We start from the raw sequence: 23,369 nt of genomic DNA on the forward strand, positions 1-23,369 counted from the left end.
AAACTGCAAAGCTTCTGTAAGGCAAAGGACACTGTGGTTAGGACAAAACGGCAACCAACAGATTGGGAAAAGATCTTTACCAATCCTACAACAGATAGAGGCCTTATTTCCAAAATATACAAAGAACTCAAGAAGTTAGACCGCAGGGAAACAAATAACCCTATTAAAAAATGGGGTTCAGAGCTAAACAAAGAATTCACAGCTGAGGAATGCCGAATGGCTGAGAAACACCTAAAGAAATGTTCAACATCTTTAGTCATAAGGGAAATGCAAATCAAAACAACCCTGAGATTTCACCTCACACCAGTGCGATTGGCTAAGATCAAAAACTCAGGTGACAGCAGATGCTGGCGAGGATGTGGAGAAAGAGGAACACTCCTCCATTGTTGCTGGGATTGCAGACTGGTAAAACCATTCTGGAAATCAGTCTGGAGGTTCCTCAGAAAATTGGACATTGAACTGCCTGAGGATCCAGCTATACCTCTCTTGGGCATATACCCAAAAGATGCCTCAACATATAAAAGAGACACGTGCTCCACTATGTTCATCGCAGCCTTATTTATAATAGCCAGAAAATGGAAAGAACCCAGATGCCCTTCAACAGAGGAATGGATACAGAAAATGTGGTACATCTACAGAATGGAATATTACTCAGCTATCAAAAACAACGAGTTTATGAAATTCGTAGGCAAATGGTTGGAACTGGAAAATATCATCCTGAGTGAGCTAACCCACTCACAGAAAGACATACATGGTATGCACTCATTGATAAGTGGCTATTAGCCCAAATGCTTGAATTACCCTAGATCCCTAGAACAAACGAAACTCAAGACGGATGATCAAAATGTGAATGCTTCACTCCTTCTTTAAATGAGGAAAAAGAATACCCTTGGCAGGGAAGGGAGAGGCAAAGATTAAAACAGAGACTGAAGGAACACCCATTCAGAGCCTGCCCCACATGTGGCCCATACATATACAGCCACCCAATTAGACAAGATGGATGAAGCAAAGAAGTGCAGACCGACAGGAGCCGGATGTAGATCGCTCCTGAGAGACACAGGCAGAATACAGCAAATATAGTGGCGAATGCCAGCAGCAAACCACTGAACTGAGAATAGGTCCCCTATTGAAGGAATCAGAGAAAGAACTGGAAGAGCTTGAAGGGGCTCGAGACCCCAAAAGTACAACAATGCCAAGCAACCAGAGCTTCCAGGGACTAAGCCACTACCTAAAGACTATACATGGACTGACCCTGGACTCTGACCCCATAGGTAGCAATGAATATCCTAGTAAGAGCACCAGTGGAAGGGGAAGCCCTGGGTCCTGCTAAGACTGAACCCCCAGTGAACTAGTCTATGGGGGGAGGGCGGCAATGGGGGGAGGGTTGGGAGGGGAACACCCATAAGGAAGGGGAGGGGGGAGGGGGATGTTTGCCCGGAAACCGGGAAAGGGAATAACACTCGAAATGTATATAAGAAATACTCAAGTTAATAAAAAAAAAAATCAAAAAAAAAAAAGAATTAAATTCTTATTACTAAATACTGCAGGGTAACCAACAACAAATGACAATAGATTGAAAATGTATAAAGTTTATCAGACCCCAAAGTCAGAATCTACAAAAAAGGTAACTCATTACTGCTACTGGGCTGTTAAATATTATTACTATTACTTTTAATTCTTTAATTTTTATTAAATTTTTCTCATACAATGTATTCTAGTTATGATTTCCCTACCCCCAACTCCTCCCGAGTCCTTCCCACTAATCCACCCAACCAACTGCATTTTCTTTCTTTCTCTATCTTTAGAAAACATGCAAAACAAACCAAATAAATGTTTAAAAAAACAAACACATAACAACACAAAATCAGAAAACATAATAAACAAGAAAAAGTCAATGAGAAAAAAAAAAGACCAAACAAAGCAATGTGCAGTGTGAGACCAAAAGTCTACAAAAATACCGTTGAGTAAACAACATTTACATAACACATTATACATAGAATAATCAAGCTGGTGCCTAACTATAGCCTTCACCTCCAAAGACTAGTGTTCATAGTAGTACTCTGCACGCTACAAGAGAAGAAAGGTAACTACCAACACAGTACAAACCTTGTAATCTACAATTGATGTGTTTATATAAAGATAAAGGAAGGGTTATAGTCTATGGAGGTGTGGTGAGTTATGAGGAAAGGGGTGCCTCAGCAGGCCCATGCTGCGAATCACTTCCCTCTTAGGGACCAGCCACAAGAAGGTATAGTATAGAATAGAGTTTATTCAGGGCATTCAGAAAAGGAGGGAGAGGGAGAGGGGAGGGGAGGGGAAAAGGGAAGGAGGAAGGGGAGAGAGAGGAGGGGAGAGCAGGGGGGAGGAAAGGGGGAGAGGGAGAGGAGAAAGAAGAGGGAGAGGAGAAAGAGGAGTAGAAGAGTAGACCACATGGAGAGAAGCAGTGAGGGGATGGGGAGAGAAGGGACAAAGGGGGAAAAGGTGAGAACAAGAGAACAAGAAAGCAAGAGAGGTCATCCAGTCTGAACCAGTGCCTTTAGCAGAGATTGGGTGCTGGCTCTGCACCCAATCCCACAACACCCAGAGGAAGCCCAACTCCCAAGTGCTCTAACATGCTGAGGATCAGAGGTGAAGAGACTACAACATCTTCCCCAACACCTAGAGTAACTGAGTACCTCAGGATCCAGAAACACAGGGACCCCAGTAACATATAAAGACAAATGTATCAGAATTATGCCAGACTTTCAACAGAGACTATGAAAGCTAGAAGATAAAGGGAGAACAAAAATATTCATAGGAGGAGATATGGAGACAAAGTATAGAGCAGACACTGAAGGAATGGCCATTCAGAGCTGGCCCCAACTGGGAATCCAGCCCATATATATATATATACAGGCACCAAAACTAGGCAATATTAATGAAGCCAAGAAGTTCATGCTGACAGGAGCCTGATATAGCTGTCTCCTGAGAGGTTCTGTCAGAGCATGACAAATACAGAGGCAAATGCTAGCAGCAAACCATTGACCTGAGAATGGGGTCCCCATTGGAGGAGTTAAAGAAAGAATTGAAGGAGCTAAAGGGGCTTACAACAATACCAACCAACCAGAGCTCCCAGGGACTAAACCACTATCCAAAGAGTATACATTGACAGACCAATGGCTCCAATTGCATATGTAGCAGAGGATGGCCTTATAGGGCACCAATGGGAGGAGAAGCCCTTGGTCCTGCTAAGGCTGGACATCCCCACACCCAGTGTAGGGGAATGTCAGGGCAGGGAGGCAGGAAGGGGAAATGTTTGGGGAGGGAGACAACCTTATAGAAGAAAGGGGTAGGGGAAAGGGGGCATATGTACAGGAAACCATGAAAGAGAATAACATTTGAAATGTAAATAAAAATATCCAATAAAAAAGAAAAAGAAAAAGAAAGCTAGAAGATCCTGGGCAGATGTCATACAGACCCTAAGAGAACACAAATGCCAGGTCAGGCTACTATATCCAGCAAAACTCAATTTACATAGATTGAGAAACCAAGGTATTCCATGACAAAACCAAATTTACACAAATCCAGCCCTACAAAGGATAATAGATGGAGAACTCCAACACAAAGAGGGACACTATGCCATACAGAAAGCTAAAAATTAATCTTCTTTCAATTGACCCAAGATAGCCAAATAAACATAATTCTATCTCTAACAAAAAAAGTAATAGGAAACAACAATCATTGATTTCCTAATATCTCTCAACATCAATTTACTCAATTCCCCAATTAAAAAAAAGAAAAGAAAAACAGGACACAGTATTTTTATGCAAACAGGGAACACACCTAAATGACAAAAGCAGACATTTCCAGAGAATAAAAGGCTGAAGAAAGAGTTTCCAGCCAAAAGTTATCAAAAAAGATAAAGAGGGACACTTCATACTTGTCAAAGGAAAAATCCTCCAAGATGAACTCTCAATTCTGAATATCTGTGCTCTAAATGCAAGTGCACCTACATTCATAAAAGAAACTTTACTAGAGTTCAAAACACACATTGCACCTAACAAAATAATAGTGGGAGACTTCAACACCCCACTCTCTGCAATGGACAAATCATGGAAACTGTATCTAAACAGAGACACAGAGAAGTTATGAACCAAATGCATTTAACAGTTATCTATAGAACATTTCATCCTAAAACAAAAAAAAATACCTTCTTCTCAGCACTTCATGGAATCTTCTCCAAAACTGACCATATAATCAGTCACAAAGCAGGCATCAACAGATACAAGAAGACTGGGATAATCCCATGCACCCTATCAGATCACCATGGACTAAGGCTGGTTTTAATAACAAAAAAAATATTAAGAGAAAGCCCACAAACACGTGGAAGCTGAACTCTACTCAAAAATAAATTGGTCAAGGAAGAAATAAAGAAAGAAATTGAAGACTTTTTAGAACTTGATGAAAATGAAAGAACAACATACCCAAACTTATGAGACACAGTGAAAGCAGTGCTAAGAGGAAAACTCATAGCTCTCAGTGCCTCCAAAAAGAAACTGAAGAGAGCATACATTAGCATCTTGACAGCACACCTAAAAGCTCTAGAACAAAAGGAAGCAAATACACCCAAGAGGAGTAGATGTCAAGAAGTAATCAAACTCAGAGCTGAAATCAGCCAAGGAGAAACAAAAAGAACCATACAAAGAAACAACAAATCCAGAAACTGGTTGTTTGAGATAATCAACTAGACAAACCCTTAGCCAGACAAAGCAGAGGGAATAGAGATAGTATCCAAGGTAACAAAATCAGAAATAAAAAGGGAGACATAACAACAGAATCTGCAGAAACTCAAAAAATCATCAGATCCTACTACAAAAGTCTATACTCAACAAAACTGAAAAATCTGGATGAAATGGACAATTTTCTAGACAAATACCAGGTACCAAAGTTAAGTCAGGATCAGATAAACCATTTAAACAGTCACATAAATCCTAAAGAAATAGAAGCACTCATTAAAAGTCACCCAAACAAAAAAAGCACAGGGCCAGATGGGTTTAGTGCAGAATTCCATCAAACCTTCATAGATGACCTAATACCAAAACTCTCCAAACTATTCCACAAAATATAAGTAGAAGAACACTGTGGAATTCCTTCTATGAAGCCACAATTATGCTTATACCTAAACCACATAAAGACCCAACAAAGAAAGAGAACTTCAGACCAATTTTACTTATGCATATCAGGGCCAAAATTCTCAGTAAGATTCTCGAAAACCCAATCCAAAAATACACTGAAAGGATTATCCATCATGATCAAGTAGCCTTCAACCTAGGACGCTGGGATGGTTCATATTAAACCGGTAGCCAACATCAAGCTAAATGGAGAGAAACTTGAAGCAATCCCACTAAAATTAAGGACTAGACAAGGCTGCCCACTCTCTCCCTACTTATTCAAGGACTCGAAGTCTTAGCCAGAACAATTAGACAACAAAAAGAAGTCAAAAGGATACAAATTGGAAAAGAAGTCAAAATAACACTATTTACAGATATGATAGTATACTTAAGTGACCCCAAAAATTCCACCAGAGAAATCCTACAGTTGATAAACAACTTCAGCAAAGTGGATGGATATAAAATTAGCTCAAACAAACCAGTAGCTTTCCTCTGCTCAAGGGAAAAACAGACTAAGAAATTAGGGAAACAACACTCTTCACAATTGTCACCAATAATATAAAATATCTTGCAAGCAAGTGAAAGATCAATATAACAAAAACTTCACGTCTCTGAAAAAAGAAATTGAAGAAGATCTCAGAGGATGGAAAGATCTCCCATACTCATAGATTTGCAGGATTAATATAGTAAAAATGGCCATCTTGAAAATAGATCTACCTAAAGATCCAGCTATACCACGCTTGGGCATATACCCAAAGGATGCCCCACCATGCCACAGGGGCATGTGTTCCACTATGTTCATAACACCCATCATTTTTAATAGCCAGAAGCTGGAAAAAACCCAGATATCCTTCAACAGAGGAAATGTGGTACATCTACAAAATGGAATACTACTCAGCTATTAAAAACAATGACTTCATGAAATTCTTAGGCAAATGGATGTAACTATAAAATATCATCCTGAATGAGGTAACCCAATCACAAAAGAACACACATGGTATGTACTCACTGATAAGTGGAAATTAGCCCCAAAGTTTGGAATATGCAAAATACAATTCACAGACCACATGAAGCTCAAGAAGAAGGAAGACCAAACTATGGGTGCTTCAGAAAGGGGAAACAAAATTCCTCACAGGAGAAAATATGGAAACAACATGTGGAGCAGAGACTGAAAGAAATGCCATCCAGAGACTGCACCACCTGGGAAATCCATGCCATTTACAGACACCAAACCCAGACAATATTGCAGATGCCAAGAAGTGCACGCTGACAGGAACCTGATATAGCTGCCTCCTGAGAGACTTTTCCAGAGCCTGACAAATACAGAGGCAGATGTTCGCAGTCAACTATTGAACTGAGAATGGGGTCCCCAGTGGAGGAATTAGAAAAAGGACTGAAGTAGCTGAAGGGGTTTGCAACCATAAGAAAAACAACAATATCAACCAACCAGACCCTCTAGAGCTTCCAGGGACTAAACCACCATCCAAAGAGTGCACAAGGATGGACCTATGGCTCCAACTGCCTATGTAGTAGAGGATGGCCTTGTAGGGCATCAAGGGGAAAAAGAGGCCCTTGGTCCTGTCAAGATTCAATGCACCAGTATTGAGGAATGTCAGGGTGGGAAGTTTGGAGAGAGTCGGTGGGTGGGTGAGGTGACACACTCATAGAAACAGGGGGAGATGGCAGGTTTCTGTAGAAGAAATTGGGAAAGGGAAACATTTGAAATGTAAAAAAAACTATCCAATAAAAGAAAAAATAAGAAAAAAAAAGAAAATGCATGACTTATCAGACTATTCTTAAGTCTGATACATAGTTGGGATCTTTCATGTTGGTATAGTGAAAATTCCATGGTTGCTATAATAAAAGTTTTAAAATATAAGGCTAACTTTAAATCTGTGCTCTCTGTATAAATTTCAGGATAAAAATTCATCATTTATTACTGTTCATGAATCCATACTCTTTAATCCACTAAAAACCCTGGAAATTATTAAAGATAACTTTATTTTTCTACACAGAGACATGTAAAATGTAAGTAATAGGTGGTAGACATTTTTCTTTACTCTTTTTCAACATTCACCTAAGTGCTGAACTAGTGAACCTTATCATTACAAACAAGAAACATCCATAAATTGAATCTAAATTGTTCAAATGGTAATATTCAATAAATGAAGTTAATTTTTAGTATTACTAGATCCCAGGAAAGTAAAGCTCCAGTAGTTCTTTCAATAATCCTTGAATTTAACCAGAAAAAAAAACCAATTAGTTTCCCAAAGTAGTATTTATTACCCTTAACAGATCTATCCTAAAGCTTCTAAAGGATATCACATGGTAAAAGAGAATCATGAGAAGCAAAGAACTTTGATGTGAGAAAGTTAACCTATATATTTTTAAGACTCTCCCATATATTTTAGGTAAAACTTCTGATTACTGAATCCAATACTGCATATTACACAATGTGCTTATTTGTCAATCTATGTAATATTTATGTAGAGAGATAAACAGACTTCCTTGATTAGCACAAAAGAAGTTACTTTGTAATCTAGTATGGTGTAGCACAACCGTAGTCCCAATATCTGAGAAGCGGAAGATAAGAATTCTAAGTGCAGGTTTGCATTCTGTAATAAGACGCTGTCTCCAAAATGTTATTTTGTAAAATTATTGATATAATTCATTTAGCACTTTTCTTTATCCAATTTTAATCAAGAAACATGACATTATCTCATCAAGATTTATGGTATTTACTTCTAATAACTTCTGATACTAAGTTACAAAAATAATTAGCTTTATTATAGGCTCCAAATAAAATGTTACCATTTTTTGACTAACTATAACTGTAGAACAGTACAAAAAGACCCTGGAAACAAAACAAGAATTGTTCTCTGGCTGTGATTCTAATAAAACTCTTGTACCTATTTTGGGTATGTCAGATGTTTTAGATCTCCATGAAATGAGAAAGACATTTGCTATTTTCTCCTAAGAAAATTAACAATTAAGTAAAAGATCGAAATTACACCTGGCAGTAGATTAGAAAATCAGAAGACAGGGCAATGTCTTTAAAACAAAAAATGTAAAATTTTGAATGAAAGAAAGTAATAAATTCTGCTGAGTAGAGAAAAATAAAATGCATTCTGATGTCTGGTATGATGTTTATCAGTAATCCTAAGTAAAGGTGAACAAGAAGTTCATAGAAATCAGGTGTTTAAGGTTATTCCCAGCTACACAGTGAATTCAAGGAAAACCAGGGAAACCTGAAGCCTTATTTTAATCAATCAATCACTCAATTCTGAAAAAAAAATCCAAAGATATTTTCAAGGCTTTCCAAAACAGTCACACTAAATATTGCATTTAAAATACATGATATATTAACTGACTTGCTTTTAGTCATATTTAAAAGAAAACACACAAGACACGCTTTTGTTTTAACATATAGTCAAATGACACTGACTGCTAGCCAAAAAAAGATAGTCACTAGAGACCAAATTTTATAAAACACAGGACAAAATACAGAACACCATTGAGAACACACTGACTATAATAGAGCCATTTAGGCATGTAAAACCAAATCAGTACACACACACACACACACACACACACACACACACACACACACACACACTATACCCCAGCTTCCGTCTTCAGGGTGCTTTAAATCTATGGCATGCATAGAGCAAAGCAAGCAGGCATCTGGCACTTTGTACAAGTGGAGGAGTTCAGACTCTGTGGGGGTGGATTATATTGAGGCATAGGATTTACAAGGCAGATTTTCTATAAAAAGAGAACACTGAATCTTCAGGATACAGAATAGTTGGTATAAATTTATATTATTTACTTCTGTGTCATTGTTATCATAGTAATAAAATTAGACATAACAAGAAAGCTTGAAGACATTTACAAAATTAGAAAAGCATTTGGGCTTCAAAGATGGCTTAGCAATTAGGAGAACTTGCTGCTCTTGCAGATGATAGAGGTTCAGTTCCCCATTCCCATATAGCTGTTCACAACCTTCTTTTTTTTAATTTTTTATTATATATTTCTTTACTGACATTTCAAAGGTTATTCCCCTTCCCAGTTTCCTGTCCATAAGCCCCCATTCCCTCCCTTCCCCCTCCCCCATGAAGGTATTCCCCCTTTTGATCCCCCTTATTGCCCGCCTCCATATTCCCCTGCACTGGGGGTCCAACCTTGGCAAGACCAAGGGCTTTCCCTTCCCCTGGTGCCCCAACAAGGCTATTCTCTGCTACATATGCAGTTGGATCCCTGGATCAGTCCATGTATAGTCTTTCAGTAGTGGTTTAGTCCCTGGAAGCTCTGGTTGGTTCGCATTGTTGTTTTTATGGGGTTGCAAGCTCCTTCAGCTCTTTCAATCCTTCCTCTAATTCCCCCCAAGGGGGTCCTATTCTCAGTTCGGTGGTTTGCTGCTAGCATCGACCTCTGCATTGGACATGCTCTGGATGTGTCTCTCAGGAGAGATCTATATCCAGTCCCTTTCCGCATGCATTTTTTTAGCTTCATCAATCTTATCTGGTTTTGGTGGAGATATATATACATATATATACATATATACCATATGGTACACATGTGTGTCAGGCTCTGAATGGCCATTCCCTGAATCACTGCTCTAAATTTTGCTGTTCACAACCTTCTTAAATTCCAGTTCCAGAGCAGTCAATACCATCTTCTGCCATTTCCAAGCACTAGTCACACACATGGTACACATACATATATCCATAATACACACATAAAATGAAAGAATTAATGAAAACATTCACCATGCAACAACATATAATCCATAAGAAGAATCCCATGATCATTACATGACATGCAAACAAATAAGAAAGTATGACTAATAGTAAAGGTGAAATTTGGTTCATTTAAACTTCCCCAGAATAATAATATATAATTGGAACTGACTAAGAGGGCTTTCATTTTTCTCTTTAGCTACATAGAACTTTAGAAGGCTTTATACCTAGAGAATGTTAACTTCATTGTTCTTGGAACAATAATTTTCAATAAGTTGATAATTATAAAATTTTTCTCTGATCTTGTGAAGCATAGATCTTTTATTAGCCATTTGCAGCCCATAAACGTCTTCTCAAAACCTGGAAGCCATCTTCTTAAAGCAAACCCAAAATCAGGTACTCAGTTTCCTTGATGAGGTAGACTTAAACACAAAGGCAGTTAGCAAACAAATCTGGCCTATGCAAAGAAACTGACGTTAGAAAACCCAGGAGTATCTCACATTGATTAAAAGATTCATTGACCAAACTAGCTTGCTAACTTCTCCCACTATGTTCCAATAGTTCACCTGGTTATATATGAGCCAATAGCAAAGCAACATGAAGCTACCTGATCTATCTGCAACTAAACTCCCAAGCAAAGGCAGGATCCATTTGAAAACAAGTACGTAATTATCAGAAGTTTCCCAAATGTTATATAAAGTATGCACTGCAGAGGAGATTCTAAACTTTGAGCAAGCCTCAAGAACACAAGAGATGAAGACTGTCCTAACATACATCAAAATAAGTTTAAAAACCAGTTATTAAGAAACAACTTTAAAACAAAGACACATTGACAACCATACCAACACTGTGCCTGTAAATATATAAACTGAGAAAAGGGTGACTGAGGTGGAGTGAAATCTATAGGGCTGCACTTCTGTATAGTTCTGTGGAAATTAAACCAAGGTGTCAGGCAGCTGTTCACTGAATTCTGAAGGACCACACCAGTGCAGATATCACACGAAACATGCAAACTAGATACAGGCAAGGCTACAGCAGTATGATAGTTCTCAAGTTTAAGAAACTACCTAGAAGTGGAAAAGGAGAAGGATAAAATCACAACTGGATTAAATTGAGACCTGAAAAGATAACATTTCATGAACCAGATTAGCATAAACGTATTAATCAGATTAAGAGGGGAAGTATCAAAGCATCAACTGATAATGATATAGGTGAAAGGTTTTTCATTACAACACTGTTCAGAAGAGCAAAGACTGAAAAGAGATAATGTGTATCATTAAGGAACTAATTAAACTGTGGAACCATTACACTGTGAAACATTCTGCAGTCTTTAGTAACTCGAATTATCTCTGGACCAGTTGATTTAACGTTTTTGTCTACAAGGTGTTGAGTAAACACTGAAAGTTAAGAAGAAACATCTATAATGTGACTCAGAGTTTAAGTTTCAATTCTTTATAAAATTATACTTAGCACACAAATCTACATACTATGTATCTTATATATTTTTGGAGATTGTTGTCACTGTTGTTTGTGAGATGAGTACCACAAACTCATGTTTCTTCTGATTCATCTTCAAAGGGCTACCACCATGTCTAGCCCAATGAATGGATCTATATATGAACAAGGTAGAAACCTAAAAGTAGGTCATGCAGAGACAATAGACCAGCATAAAAGGCAAAAATTGTGTCTGTAAAATTACATGTTCTTGGGGCTGGAGAGATGGCTCAGCGGTTAAGAGCACTGACTGCTTTTCCAGAGGTCCTGAGTTCAATTCCCAGCAACCACATGGTGTCTCACAACCGTCTATAATGAGATCCGATGCCCTCTTCTGGTGTGTCTGAAGACAGCTACAATGTATTCATATAAATAAAAAAAGATAAGTCTAAAAAAATACATGTTCTTTATTAAGTGTAAAATACTGTAAAGATAGCCATATATATTTATAATACATGTGTATGTGGAAAAATATCTCTACTTTAAACATAAAATGGGTCATTTCCACAACAAAAGGCACAAAATTACATTTAATTTATAATTATCAACTAGTTTTATCTTAATCTTTGTGCTATTTCTCAGGAGAACTGTCTAGAATGTAAATCAGTGACCCTATGGTTACACCAGGTGGCTTCCTTGTTCTTCTTGTTCAAAGGAAAGAATTCTTACAGTTATACTCAACTTACAAAGAGGAGATTGATGATCATTTATCTCTTAAGCAATCAGGGATGAGATAAAAGCTGTACCAAGATTTATGAATATATGGCTTGGACTGAGCCCAGAGCATTTCTACCTAACTATCCCTAGGCCTAAGCCTGGCTGGAAGCATCTAGGTTCTTCTCAATCTAATTTTCTGTAATTTTGAAAGTGTCAGCTTCCGTCTCCATCTGTTAACCTCGGCCTGGAATGTTTCAGCCTCTGAGACTTCTTGCTGAATAAATTCACTCTTTCTAAACTCTATCAAGCTGGTTCAACTCAGCTATTCTGGCTCAGACTCCTCCCCGAATGGACTGGTTCAAATTGGCTTCTCTTAGCTTCTCCCTGAATTGCTCTGCTTGGAAAGACTGCCTCCGAACTCCATGAACTGAACAGTTCCAAACTCAACTGAACACCATTGAACTGAATTCCTTCTCCCTCACTGCTCTTTAAGTCGCCCTCTTCCCTGTCTGTTTCATGAGAGTAGGGCATATTCTATCTCCTTCTCATTCTTTCACATCGTTCTCTGATTTGTCACTTTGACTGCTTTTCAATTAGCTACCATTGTTTAAGATTAAAGCTGTGTATATTCCAGCCAGAGGAAGGAAAATGTGTGGCATGTCCGCATTTCAGCTGGATCACATCTTTGGATGTAATCCCTTGACAGAGCAACCATGTTGCTCAATTAAAAATCCTCTACCAGAAAATGCCACAAAGCAGCATCTTCTATATATTTTTAGTAATCCGATTGTAATTTATTAGTTATAAACCTATTAAACTTTGGAAGTTATTCCTTAAGCCCTCTTCTCTACAAAACTATGTATTTTGGCTGAAAAAGAAGCTAAAGTTTTTTTAAAGTTTACAATTTACTTTATTTTTTAATTTTTTCATACTTTTCTATTGGAATTTTTTATTTAAATTTCAAATGTTATTCCCTTTCCCGGTTTCCTGTCCATAAGCCCCCATCCCATCCCCCTCCCCCTTCTCCTATAAGGTTGTTCCCCCTCCTCAATCACTCCCCCTTCCCTCCTCCCTACCCTGATATTCCCCTACACTGGGGGAGTCGGGGATCCAGCCTTGGCAGGACCAAGGGCTTCTCCTTCCATTGGTGCCCAACAAAGCCATCGTCTGCTACATATGCAGCTGGAGCCATGGGTCTGTCCATGTGTACTCTTTGGGAAGGGGTTTAGTCCCTGGGAGCTCTGGTTGACTGGTATTGTTGTTCTTATGGGGATTCAAACCCCTTCAGCTCCTTCAGTCCTTCCTCTAACTCCTCCAATGGGGACCCTGTTCTCAATTCAATGGTTTGCTGCTAGCATTCGCCTCTGTATTTGTCAGGCTCTGGCTAAGTCTCTCAGGAGACAGCTATATCAGGATCCTGTCCTCATGCACTTCTTAGCTTCATCAATATTATCTAGTTTTGGTGGCTGTGTGTGTGAGTGTGTATGTATGTATGTACGTATGTATGTATGTATGTATGTATGTATGTATGTATGTATGTATGTATATATGTATATATGTATATGTGTGTATCTATATATGTGTGTATATATACACACATATATATATGCTGGATCCCCAGGTGGGGCAGGCTCTGAATGATCGTTCCTTCAGTCTCTGCTCCAACTTTGTCTCCATATCTCCTTCTATGAATATTTTTGTTCCCCCTTTTTAAGAAGGACTTGAAGCATCTGCACTTTGGTCGTCCTTCTTGAGTGAAGCTAAAGTTTTAATTTATCAAATTTATTGGGGAAAAAATTTTTGTGTTTGCTTTTAGATAAACATTTTTTCTAAAAGATAGCACTGTTTAATTCTTAATTATTTCCTGAATTTATACATGGTTACTATAATAAAAAATGAGAAAATTCAATGTTTATGTTTGGATGTATTTTATTAATGAAATATATAATTTAATTTCACTAATTAAAAAGTAATCTGAGCTTCATTCATAACAAAAGAATATCCTATAGATTTTTGAGCATGGCTTTAGAAACAGAATGGTATCACCTTGCTTTTTACTCACCCCTTCTCTGACAAATGTGACATCATGTGCTATACTTTTGTCAAAACCACGGTTGTCACGCAAGAATAAATATATATTTTATTTTATTTTATTTTTTATTAACTTGAGTATTTCTTATATACATTTCGAGTGTTATTCCCTTTCCTGGTTTCCGGGCAAACATCCCCCTCCCCCCTCCCCTTAATTATGGGTGCTCCCCTCCCCACCCTCCCCCCATTGCCGCCCTCCCCCCAACAATCTAGTTCACTGGGGGTTCAGTCTTAGCAGGACCCAGGGCTTCCCCTTCCACTGGTGCTCTTACTAGGATATTCATTGCTACCTATGAGGTCAGAGTCCAGGGTCAGTCCATGTATAGTCTTTAGGTAGTGGCTTAGTCCCTGGAAGCTCTGGTTGCTTGGCATTATTATTCATAAGGGGTCTCAAGCCCCTTCAAGCTCTTCCAGTTCTTTCTCTGATTCCTTCAACGGGGGTCCTATTCTCAATTCAGTGGTTTGCTGCTGGCATTCACCTCTGTATTTGCTGTATTCTGGCTGTGCCTCTCAGGAGCGATCTACATCCGGCTCCTGTCGGCCTGCACTTCTTTGCTTCATCCATCTTGTCTAATTGGGTGGCTGTAAATGTATGGGCCACATGTGGGGCAGGCTCTGAATGGGTGTTCCTTCAGTCTCTGTTTTAATCTTTGCCTCTCTAATCCCTGCCAAGGGTATTCTTGTTCCCCTTTTAGAGAAGGAGTGAAGCATTCACATTTTGATCATCCATCTTGAGTTTCATTTGTTCTAGGCATCTAGGGTAATTCAAGCATTTGGGCTAATAGCCACTTATCAATGAGTGCATACCATGTGTGTTTTTCTATGATTGGGTTACCTCACTCAGGATGATATTTTCCAGTTCCAACCATTTGCCTACGAATTTCACAATGTCATTGTTTTTGATAGCTGAGTAATATTCCATTCTGTAGATGTACCACATTTTCTGTATCCATTCCTCTGTTGAAGGGCATCTGGGTTCTTTCCAGCTTCTGGCTATTATAAATAAGGCTGCGATGAACATAGTGGAGCACGTGTCTCTTTTATATGTTGAGGCATCTTTTGGGTATATGCCCAAGAGAGGTATAGCTGGATCCTCAGGCAGTTCAATGTCCAATTTTCTGAGGAACCTCCAGACTGATTTCCACAATGGTTTTACCAGTCTGCAATCCCAGCAACAATGGAGGAGTGTTCCTTTTTCTCCACATCCTCGCCAACATCTGCTGTCACCTGAGTTTTTGATCTTAGCCAATCGCACTGGTGTGAGGTGAAATCTCAGGGTTGTTTTGATTTGCATTTCCCTTATGACTAAAGATGTTGAACATTTCTTTAGGTGTTTCTCCGCCATTCGGCATTCCTCAGCTGTGAATTCTTTGTTTAGCTCTGAACCCCATTTTTTAATAGGGTTATTTGTTTCCCTGCGGTCTAACTTCTTGAGTTCTTTGTATATTTTGGATGTAAGGCCTCTATCTGTTGTAGGATTGGTAAAGATCTTTTCCCAATCTGTTGGTTGCCGTTTTGTCCTAACCACAGTGTCCTTTGCCTTACAGAAGCTTTGCAGTTTTATGAGATCCCATTTGTCGATTCTTGATCTTAGAGCATAAGCCATTGGTGTTTTGTTCAGGAAATTTTTTCCAGTGCCCATGTGTTCCAGATGCTTCCCTAGTTTTTCTTCTATTAGTTTGAGTGTGTCTGGTTTGATGTGGAGGTCCTTGATCCACTTGGACTTAAGCTTTGTACAGGGTGATAAGGATGGATCGATCTGCATTCTTCTACATGTTGACCTCCAGTTGAACCAGCACCATTTGCTGAAAATGGTATCTTTTTTCCATTGGATGGTTTTGGCTCCTTTGTCAAAAATCAAGTGACCATAGGTGTGTGGGTTCATTTCTGGGTCTTCAATTCTATTCCATTGGTCTATCTGTCTGTCTCTGTACCAATACCATGCAGTTTTTATCACTATTGCTCTGTAATACTGCTTGAGTTCAGGGATAGTGATTCCCCCTGAAGTCCTTTTATTGTTGAGGATAGCTTTAGCTATCCTGGGTTTTTTGTTATTCCAGATGAATTTGCAAATTGTTCTGTCTAACTCTTTGAAGAATTGGATTGGTATTTTGATGGGGATTGCATTGAATCTGTAGATTGCTTTTGGTAAAATGGCCATTTTTACTATATTAATCCTGCCAATCCATGAGCATGGGAGATCTTTCCATCTTCTGAGGTCTTCTTCAATTTCTTTCCTCAGTGTCTTGAAGTTCTTATTGTACAGATCTTTCACTTGCTTGGTTAAAGTCACACCGAGGTACTTTATATTATTTGGGTCTATTATGAAGGGTGTCGTTTCCCTAATTTCTTTCTCGGCTTGTTTCTCTTTTGTATAGAGGAAGGCAACTGATTTATTTGAGTTAATTTTATACCCAGCCACTTTGCTGAAGTTGTTTATCAGCTTTAGTAGTTCTCTGGTGGAACTTTTGGGATCACTTAAATATACTATCATGTCATCTGCAAATAGTGATATTTTGACCTCTTCTTTTCCGATCTGTATCCCTTTGATCTCCTTTTGTTGTCTGATTGCTCTGGCTAGAACTTCAAGAACTATATTGAATAAGTAGGGAGAGAGTGGGCAGCCTTGTCTAGTCCCTGATTTTAGTGGGATTGCTTCAAGTTTCTCTCCATTTAGTTTAATGTTAGCAACTGGTTTGCTGTATATGGCTTTTACTATGTTTAGGTATGGGCCTTGAATTCCTATTCTTTCCAGGACTTTTATCATGAAGGGGTGTTGAATTTTGTCAAATGCTTTCTCAGCATCTAATGAAATGATCATGTGGTTCTGTTCTTTCAGTTTGTTTATATAATGGATCACGTTGATGGTTTTCCGTATATTAAACCATCCCTGCATGCCTGGGATGAAGCCTACTTGATCATGGTGGATGATTGTTTTGATGTGCTCTTGAATTCGGTTTGCCAGAATTTTATTGAGTATTTTTGCGTCGATATTCATAAGGGAAATTGGTCTGAAGTTCTCTTTCTTTGTTGTGTCTTTGTGTGGTTTAGGTATAAGAGTAATTGTGGCTTCGTAGAAGGAATTCGGTAGGGCTTCATCTGTTTCAATTTTGTGGAATAGTTTGGATAATATTGGTATGAGGTCTTCTATGAAGGTTTGATAGAATTCTGCACTAAACCCGTCTGGACCTGGGCTCTTTTTGGTTGGGAGACCTTTAATGACTGCTTCTATTTCCTTAGGAGTTATGGGGTTGTTTAACTGGTTTATCTGTTCCTGATTTAACTTCGATACCTGGTATCTGTCTAGGAAATTGTCCATTTCCTGAAGATTTTCAAATTTTGTTGAATATAGGTTTTTATAGTAAGATCTGATGATTTTTTGAATTTCCTCCGAATCTGTAGTTATGTCTCCCTTTTCATTTCTGATTTTATTAATTTGGACACACTCTCTGTGTCCTCTCGTTAGTCTGGCTAAGGGTTTATCTATCTTGTTGATTTTCTCAAAGAACCAACTTTTGGTTCTGTTGATTCTTTCTATGGTCCTTTTTGTTTCTACTTGGTTGATTTCAGCTCTGAGTTTGATTATTTCCTGCCTTCTACTCCTCCTGGGTGTATTTGCTTCTTTTTGTTCTAGAGCTTTTAGGTGTGCTGTCAAGCTGCTGACATATGCTCTTTCCTGTTTCTTTCTGCAGGCAATAGCGCTATGAGTTTTCCTCTTAGCACAGCTTTCATTGTGTCCCATAAGTTTGAGTATGTTGTATCTTCATTTTCATTAAATTCTAAAAAGTTTTTAATTTCTTTCTTTATTTCTTCCTTGACCAGGTTATCATTGAGTAGAGCATTGTTCAATTTCCACGTATATGTGGGCATTCTTCCCTTATTGTTATTGAAGACCAGTTTTAGGCCGTGGTGGTCCGATAGCACGCATGGGATTATTTCTATCTTTCTGTACCTGTTGAGGCCCGTTTTTTGACCAATTATATGGTCAATTTTGGAGAAAGTACCATGAGGAGCTGAGAAGAAGGTATATCCTTTTGCTTTAGGATAGAATGTTCTATAAATATCCGTTAAGTCCATTTGGCTCATGACTTCTCTTAGTCTGTCAACATCACTGTTTAATTTCTGTTTCCATGATCTGTCCATTGATGAGAGTGGGGTGTTGAAATCTCCCACTATTATTGTGTGAGGTGCAATGTGTGTTTTGAGCTTTAGTAAGGTTTCTTTTACGTATGTACGTGCCCTTGTATTTGGGGCATAGATATTTATGATTGAGAGTTCATATTGGTGGATTTTTCCTTTGATGAATATGAAGTGTCCTTCCTTATCTTTTTTGATGACTTTTAGTTGGAAATTGATTTTATTTGATATTAGAATGGCGACTCCAGCTTGCTTCTTCTGACCATTTGCTTGGAAAGTTGTTTTCCAGCCTTTCACTCTGAGGTAGTGTCTGTCTTTGTCTCTGAGGTGTGTTTCCTGTAGGCAGCAGAATGCAGGGTCCTCGTTGCGTATCCAGTTTGTTAATCTATGTCTTTTTATTGGGGAGTTGAGGCCATTGATATTGAGAGATATTAAGGAATAGTGATTATTGCTTCCCCTTATATTCATATTTGGATGTGAGGTTATGTTTGTGTGCTTTCATTCTCTTTGTTTTGTTGCCAAGACGATTAGTTTCTTGCTTCTTCTAGGGTATAGCTTGCCTCCTTATGTTGGGCTTTACCATTTATTATCCTTTGTAGTGCTGGATTTGTAGAAAGATATTGTGTAAATTTGGTTTTGTCATGGAATATCTTGGTTTCTCCATCAATGTTAATTGAGAGTTTTGCTGGATACAGTAACCTGGGCTGGCATTTGTGTTCTCTTAGGGTCTGTATAACATCAGTCCAGGATCTTCTGGCCTTCATAGTTTCTGGCGAGAAGTCTGGTGTGATTCTGATAGGTCTGCCTTTATATGTTACTTGACCTTTTTCCCTTACTGCTTTTAATATTCTTTCTTTATTTTGTGTGTTTGGTGTTTTGACAATTATGTGACGGGAGGTGTTTCTTTTCTGGTCCAATCTATTTGGAGTTCTGTAGGCTTCTTGTATGTCTATGGGTATCTCTTTTTTTAGGTTAGGGAAGTTTTCTTCTATGATTTTGTTGAAGATATTTACTGGTCCTTTGAGCTGGGAGTCTTCACTCTCTTCTATACCTATTATCCTTAGGTTTGATCTTCTCATTGAGTCCTGGATTTCCTGTATGTTTTGGACCAGTAGCTTTTTCCGCTTTACATTATCTTTGACAGTTGAGTCAATGATTTCTATGGAATCTTCTGCTCCTGAGATTCTCTCTTCCATCTCTTGTATTCTGTTGGTGAAGCTTGTATCTACAGCTCCTTGTCTCTTCTTTTGGTTTTCTATATCCAGGGTTGTTTCCATGTGTTCTTTCTTGATTGCTTCTATTTCCATTTTTAATTCCTTCAACTGTTTGATTGTGGTTTCCTGGAATTCTTTCAGGGATTTTTGCGATTCCTCTTTGTAGGCTTTTACTTGTTTATTAATGTTTTCCTGTGCTTCCCTAAGTGTGTTCAGGTCTTTCTTGAAGTCCTCCAGCATCATGATCAAATATGATTTTGAAACTAGATCTTGCTTTTCTGGTGTGTTTGGATATTCCATGTTTGTTTTGGTGGGAGAATTGGGCTCCGATGATGGCATGTAGTCTTGGTTTCTGTTGCTTGGGTTCCTGTGCTTGCCTCTCGCCATCAGATTATCTCTAGTGTTACTTTGTTCTGCTATTTCTGACAGTGGCTAGACTGTCCTATAAGCCTGTGTGTCAGGAGTGCTGTAGACCTGTTTTCCTCTCTTTCAGTCAGTTATGGGGACAGAGTGTTCTGCTTTCGGGCGTGTAGTTTTTCCTCTCTACTGGTCTTCAGCTGTTCCTGTGGGCCTGTGTCTTGAGTTCAGCAGGCAGCTTTCTTGCAGCAGAAAATTTGGTCTTACCTGTGGTCCCGAGGCTCAGGTTTGCTCGTGGGGTGCTGCCCAGGGGCTCTCTGCAGCGGCAGCAACCAGGAAGACCTGTGCCGCCCCTTCCGGGAGCTTCAGTGCACCAGGGTTCCAGATGGTCTTTGGCTTTTTCCTCTGGCGTCCGAGATGTGTGTGCAGGGAGCAGTCTCTTCTGGTTTCCCAGGCTTGTCTGCCTCTCTGAAGGTTTAGCTCTCCCTCCCACGGGATTTGGGTGCAGAAAACTGTTTATCCGGTCTGTTTCCTTCAGGGTCCGGCGGTGTCTCTGGCAGGGGTCCTGCCGCTCCTGGGCCCTCCCCCACGGGAGCCCAGAGGCCTTATACAGTTTCCTCTTGGGCCAGGGATGTGGGCAGGGGTGAGCAGTGTTGGTGGTCTCTTCCACTCTGCAGCCTCAGGAGTGCCCACCTGACCAGGCGGTTGGGTCTCTCTCTCACCAGGTCTGGGAGCAGAGAGCTGCTGCGGGCCGGGATCCGCGGGTGTGGGCCCATCTTTCTATTATCTGAAACATTCAGAACAGGCAAATCTATCTAACAGTAACCTAAATAAACAAACAAACATTTTTCCAAATCCTTCAAACAGAAGGTCTTTGTCATTTTCAACAAAGTAAGGCATAACTGCTGCAACCTTCATGACTAAAACAACCTTTGTTCCTTGGGTATTTTAGCACATTTTCTGAAATTTAATCTGTAGCCATGAGTATAGACAGGAGTGAAGAATGATGGCTAATGCACTCTGGGTTTCTTTTTGTCTGAAGAAAATGCTCTAACAATGACTATAGTGATGTTTTACTGAATATCTTACAAGTTATTGAATTATATAATTTCAGTGAATGGTCTGTGATGTGGGCTTTATTTCAGTAGGTGTGCCAGAATATTTATGAAGCAGTGACTGTTGTTGTCGCAAATATCATATCAGTTGTGCCTGACAACTTTCCTAAAAATCCCAAAGAAATGTTTAAAAGAGTTAACTCTGAGGAAAGTTCCTAGTGCAAGATTTCATAGTTCTCAAATTGTTAGTACAGAAATGCATGCTTGAATGTGTAGCCGTAATACTGCTTGCATTTTATAGAAATAAATTGCTCCTGAAATGCTCTATTTTACAAGATTTTCAATAATTTTGTAGCTTAATTTTTATTAACATTACCTATAACTTCATTTAATAGACAGTTTTGGAGTTATGATTTTACCATAATCAAATAGCTGACAAAATCACTTTTCTTCTTTGGGACTTTGTGCCAGTTGATGTGAGCAAGTCAGATATCTAGAATCAGCAAAAGCTGCATATGTAGTGGGGATGGGTATGTGTCTAGAAATAGACCCAAGTCAGCTATTTGATTTTGGTCCTATTTCTTTCTTAGGCCTGAGGTCTTCATTTCCCACCCTGATTAAGCCCATATGTGTATCTACTGATCATTTCCAAGTGTCACAGCCTGAGATAACAGAAGGTCCCACAGGAATGAAACAGTAATTGTTTCTATCCTCAAGGTGACTGCATCATGGGGTAACAAAAAAGGCAAAAATCATGTACATAGTACCAAATGGATGTTCTCGCTCCAATACACTTTTAATAACTGTGTGGTGACAAGAGCACCATCTAGCGGACTCAGGGAAGTAAAGGAAAAAAAAACGTAAAGTTTGGGAACAGAAATTTTGAGAAAGAAAATATTTATCCATAATAAAAAAGACAAAACTTCAGAAAGTATTTGGTACAGGAAATTAGGTACCAGAAACACAAAAACGCTATTAATTCTTTAAAAACGTAATGACTACATGTAACTTTTTACAGTTCTTACTGCATATCATGCTCAGCTCTTTGTACAGGAGTGACTGAAAATTACAGTTTTTAATATTTAGGGTTTAATCATTTTTTCACACTAGTCTGACTTTTAATGAATGAGGCTAAAATAAAGAAGCTTATAATGCTAGCACCCAAACCTATTTAGCATTTAAAATATGCAGTTTTTAAAGCTTGTATCTTATAAACATGGTTATCTTAAAATTAATGTTTTATGCAACTCCATTTAAAAATATTTTTGAAAGAACTTCCATGTTGACTTCATACACATAGAAAAAAACCTACAAACTTATTCCAGTGAGGATAAACCATGTGCACTCTGTACACAGCTGTGACTTGACAAATTCTTAGTAGTTTCACTCAAAAATAAATAATAGTTATCAAGAATTATTATACCAGTACAATCTTTGCACAATATAATTTAAAGGACTAGTAGTTGAATTCAAGTATATTTTTCATCTAAAAGTAGTAGTTATTGATTAACAACAGAAAGCACTTTGGTTGCCCTCATACAACTGGCTAGACATAGAACAACCAACTAGATGTATGCATAGGTATTTATACCACACACTCACACACACACACAGAGAGAGAGAGAGAGAGAGAGAGAGAGAGAGAGAGAGAGAGAGAAATCACAGTTGAGGAGGAATGCAACTGACTGTGTTGGGATGGACCTGCAGTTGTCAATCTGGAGATGCAGGAGGGAGGAAAAAATCCAATGTCCTATCAAGAAAATATAGGTTGACGTCATTATGTAGGTGATGGCAGACACAAGATAAAACGAGGCCTGTCATTGGACAAGAAGAAAGGGAGGTGGGAACAGAGGTTTTAGAAGTAGAGGGAGAACTTCCAGTTTTTAGCTGGATTCCCAAATCCGCAGATCCCTGCCCGCAGCAGCTCACTGCTCCCAAACCCCGTGGGAGAGAGAGCTCATCGCCCGGATAAGTGGGCACTCCTGAGACTGCAGAGCAGAAGACACCACCAACACTGCCCACCCCTGCCCACATCCCTGGCCCAAGAGGAAACTGTATGCGGCCTCTGGGTTCCTGGAGATAAGGGCGCAGGAGCAGCAGGTCCCCTGCGTCTGAGACACCGCCAGAACCTGAAGGGACCGACCAGATAAACAGTTCTCTGCACCCAAATCCCATGGGAGGGAGAGCTAAACCTTCAGAGAGGCAGACACGCCTGGGAAACCAGAAGAGACTGCACTCTGCCCACATCTCTGACTCCAGAGGAAAACACCAAACACCATCTGGAACCCTGGTGCATGGAAGCTCCCGGAAAGGGCAGCACAGACCTTCCTGGTTGCTGCCCCCATGGAGAGCTCATAAGCAACACCCCACAAGCAAACTTCAGCCTCGGGACCACAGGTAAGACAAAACTTCCTGCTCCAAGCGACCTGCTAGTGAACTCAAGACACAGGCCCACAGGAACAGCTGAAGACCTGT

This window comes from Rattus norvegicus, chromosome 18 (assembly GCF_021556685.1).
Source record: "Rattus norvegicus strain SHRSP/BbbUtx chromosome 18, alternate assembly SHRSP_T2T, whole genome shotgun sequence".
In the NCBI taxonomy this organism is placed as follows: Eukaryota; Metazoa; Chordata; class Mammalia; order Rodentia; family Muridae; genus Rattus; species Rattus norvegicus.